The following is a 4,473-nucleotide window of genomic DNA, read 5'->3' as shown; positions in this document are numbered from 1 at the left end:
TTTAGTTGAGGAATAACTCTATAACAAATTCTGCTTTTGACTGTCTAGAGCTGTATATTTTTATCTTTGGTTTTTAAATGCATTCCAGCTTGAGTTGTTTCAGTTTTTATTTTAATCTATCCTGAAAATCTTTGTCTGCTTTATGAACATATTCACTTCATTAATATGCAGGAATATCATTGCTAATTTCGTGGTCTCCCAGAAATTTAACAGCAATAAGTAAAGGAGATATCTACTGCTCGCTTAATTTTGAATAATCTAAACTCTTCCTTCTCGAGGGAACCCCCCCAGAACAAACCCAAGTCAATAAATCTCCCCATCATCACTCATATTGTCAGCTGTAACAACTCTCTTTTATTCATATATCATTCTCCCTCCTTATCATTATTTTCTTTAATTTGAAAATAAAATAATTTATTATTTTTGCATTTTCCAAATGTAATGAATTTCCAAAAAATATTACATCATTTATTATTGCTACCTTTTACTGTAACTTTTCTTCTATCACCATTACATATGGTCCTCAGATATAATGAAATATTGTTTACTTTCTCCACATATTCATCATATATAGTATTTATTTTAAACACTTGAGCCCACCGTTTTTTTCTCAGTTTCTAATCAATCCTTCTTTATCAAAATGAATCAATGAAGGAAAATGATATTTTCTGGCTCTTGGTGGTATGTAAGCTTGAATTTGGGCAACCTGAAATATTATTATTTTTCTTTAAGATGTTTGTTTCATCAAATATATTTTCATTTAAATGAATTTCAAGTATATCTGATTCCTTGCAACCACATTTGAAATTTCCTTGGCAAAATTACTGAATAGGTTTATCATTTCCTTCTACAATTCATTTTACAGGTCAGGGAACTGAATCAAGAAGGCTTAAGTTTCTTGCCCTGTCACAGTCATTAAATATCTGAGGTAGGACTGGAATTCAAAAAGATTAGTCTTTCTGAACCTGCACCCTATACTCTATCCACAACATCACCTAATGATCACCTAAATGCATCAACATACATATAAATATACATATACATATATATATATATAAACATATATATATATACATATATATGTAATGAATTATATTTGCAAATAATTTGAAATATAATATTTGAGACTTCATAAAACCTCATTACTCATGTGTCAATTTCAACCAATCCCAACTGGGTTATGTGGGCAACTAGTTGCCATAGTGGATAGAGCACTGGCCTTGGAGTCAGGAAATCCTGAGTTCAAATCTAAGCCTTAGAATTTTACTAGCTTTTTGACCTTAGGAAAGTCACATCCATGGTCATCTTGATTCATATCTTTTTTGTTGTTTGTTTTTTACTGCCCCATTACGTATTTTATTTGATTACCTCAGTATGCCCAACACTTCTAACTGAGGGTCTATTTTTTATTGGTGGTTAATTTTTCCAAATACATGTTAGGAAAGTTTTTCAATATGTATTCATATGCTTATGTATATTTTTAATTTAAAAAATTTCATTCCACTCTTCCTTCCTACCTCCCTCCACTCAGCAAAGAATAGTGAGGTTAATAGTTTACATTTGAGTTAAGCATGTTTACAGGTTAGTCATTTTCAGTATGAGGAATTAGAATTAAGGGAAATAAATACATAAGATTTTTTTAAGTGAATATAGGGCCAGCGAAGTGGCATAGTGCTTAGAGAACAAGCCCTGGAGTCAGGAGTACCTGAGTTCAAATCTGACCTCAGACACTTAATAATTGCCTACCTGTTTGAACTTGGGCAAGTCACATAACCCCATTGCCCTAAATAAATAAAATTTTTAAGAAATCATTTAAAAGTGAGTGTAGTATTCTTCAGATTCTGAAGGAATTTTTTATGTCTTGTGTTTTTCTTCCTCTGGATGGGGATAGCATTGTCCATAGCAAGTCTAATATGGTAGTCCTAGCTCTAAGAACAACTGAGAGTAGCTGCATCTATCAGGGTTGATAATCTCACAATGTTGTTCATATGTTCAGCTACCTTCATTCAGCATCAGATCCTGTAATTCTTTCCATGATTCTCTAGAGACTGACCATTTATGCTTCCTTAAAGAACAGTAGCATTCCATGATATTCATGTACCATATCTTAAACCATTCCTCAATCGATGGGTATCCCATCAATTTCCAATTCTTTGCCACTACAAAAAGAGCTGCTATGAATATTTTGGAACATGTGGCACTTTTCCCATTTTTATGATTTCTTCTGGATATAGAATTAGAATTGAAATTGCTGGGTCAAAGGACATAAACATTTTTATTTCTCTTTGGGAATAGATCCATATTGCTCTCTAGAATGGTTGGATCACTTCACAACTCCACCAACAATGTATTAATGTCTCAATCCTCCCACAATCTTTCCAGCATTGATCATTTTCCCTGTTTTTTCCATCTTGGCCAATCTTAGTGAGGTGATATCTCATATTAGTTTTGATTTGAATTTCTCTAATGAATAATGACTTGGAGCATTTCTTCATATGATTATATATAAAACTTAACTTTTTTCTTTTAAAAACTGTCTATTTATATCCCTTAACCACTTATCGATTGGGGAAATTCTGATTCATATCTGACCACTGGACCCAGATGTCTCTGCAGGAGAAAATGAGATTGGTGAATTAGTACAGCACCTACTTACCCAAATCCAAATTATGTGCTTGTCATTGCTTCACCTCTGTGATGTCATTGTCTTTTACAAAAAACAAAAAGCAAGAGGGTGGGCAGGAGACTGGGGTGGGGTGGGGGGCCGTGGAAGCCGTGGCCAGCCGGGCTGGGCAGGGAGGAGGAGCCGGGGCCGGGCAGCGACTGCATGGCAGAGCCGAGTGTGGCCGGAGCCGGGCCCGGGGCCCCGATCCGAGTCTCCATCAAGACCCCCAAGGACAAGGAGGAGATCGTGATCTGCGACCGCGCCTCGGTGAAGGAGTTCAAAAAGGAGATTTCCCGGAGGTTCAAGGCCCAGCAAGACCTAGCTTATCTTGATCTTCCCTGGCAAGATTCTCAAAGATGGAGACACATATAATCAGTATGGGATTAAGGATGGGCTCACTGTCCATTTGGTGATCAAGACCCCACAGAAGGCTCAAGATCCTGCTGCTGCCGCTGCCACTGCTGCCACCACTGCCACCAACACTGCTACTGCTGCTTCGTCTTCCCCAGATGCTGCTTCTACTCCAGCTGCCACGACAGCTTCACCTGCTGCCCCTACTTAGCCATCCACCTCAAGCAGTACCATCCCTGATGCTGCTAGAGGAAGTGGGAGGAGCAGTGGAGGTGGTCCAACCTCAGGAGCTGGGGATGGGTCTTCTAGTGGTCCTGCATCCATACTTTCTGGCTTTGGGGGCATCCTTGGGTTGGGCAGCCTCGGTCTTGGCTCGGCTAATTTCATGGAGCTACAACAGCAGATGCAGAGGCAGCTGATGTCCAGTCCTGAGATGTTGTCCCAGATCATGGAGAAGCCCCTTGTCCAAGACATGATGTCCAACCCTGATCTGATGCTCCATATGATCATGGCCAACCCACAGATGCAGCAGCTCATGGAGAGGAATCCAGAGAGATCAGCCATATGCTCAATAACCCAGAGTTAATGAAGCTGACCATGGAACTGGCTCGAAATCTTGCGATGATGCAAGAGATGATGCGCAACCTGGACCGGGCCCTGAGCAACCTGGAGAGTATCCCTGGGGGATACAATGCCTTGTGCCTAATGTACACAGACATTCAGGAGCCCATGTTCAGTGCTGCTCGGGAACAGTTTGGCAGCAATCCCTTCTCCTTGGCGGGGAAATTCTGACAGCTCCTTCTCCCAACCTCTCCGGACTGAGAACTGGGAGCCTCTCCCTAACCCCTGGAGTCACTCAGCACCCCCTTCCCAGGCCCCAGGGCCCACTGGGGAGGGCACCGGAGGCTCAGGGACCAGCCAGGTGCATCCAACAGTCTCCAACCCCTTTGGGATCAATGCAGCTAGCCTGGGCTCAGGGATGTTTAATAGCCCTGAGATGCAAGGTCTTCTCCAGCAAATTTCAGAGAATCCTCAGCTGATGCAAAACATTATCTCTGCCCCATACATGAGAAGTATGTTGCAGACACTTTCCCAGAACCCCAACATCGCTGCTCAGATCATGGTGAATGTCCCATTGTTTGCTGGAAACCCCCAGCTGCAGGAGCAGCTCAGGCTCCAGCTTCCTGTCTTTCTACAGCAGATGCAGAACCCAGATTCGCTGTCCATTCTCACCAACCCCCAGGCCATTCAGGCCCTGCCACAGATTCAACAGGGGCTGCAGATGGTGTAGACGGAGGCCCCAGGGCTGGTGCCCAGCCTTGGCAACTTTGGAGCACCCCGAATCCCACCTCCTTCTGCAGGTGGTATTAGTGGCTCAGAGGCCCCCATCACTTCCTCATCCATTCCAGCTAGTGCCTCTCCAGGGGAAAGCACCACCAACCCCCAACAGCAGCTGA

The 4,473-nt window shown here is 42.0% G+C and overlaps 1 pseudogene; it reads left to right on the top strand.

The window, feature by feature from the left end:
• The first annotated feature begins 2,827 nt into the window (after window positions 1–2,827).
• The window catches only part of LOC141499140 (ubiquilin-4 pseudogene), a 25,275-nt pseudogene continuing 23,629 nt past the window's right edge, over window positions 2,828–4,473 (top strand).

This window comes from Macrotis lagotis, chromosome X (assembly GCF_037893015.1).
Source record: "Macrotis lagotis isolate mMagLag1 chromosome X, bilby.v1.9.chrom.fasta, whole genome shotgun sequence".
In the NCBI taxonomy this organism is placed as follows: Eukaryota; Metazoa; Chordata; class Mammalia; order Peramelemorphia; family Peramelidae; genus Macrotis; species Macrotis lagotis.
The sequence above is the reverse complement of the archived record's forward strand: the minus strand, read 5'-3'. Positions and strand labels throughout refer to the sequence as shown.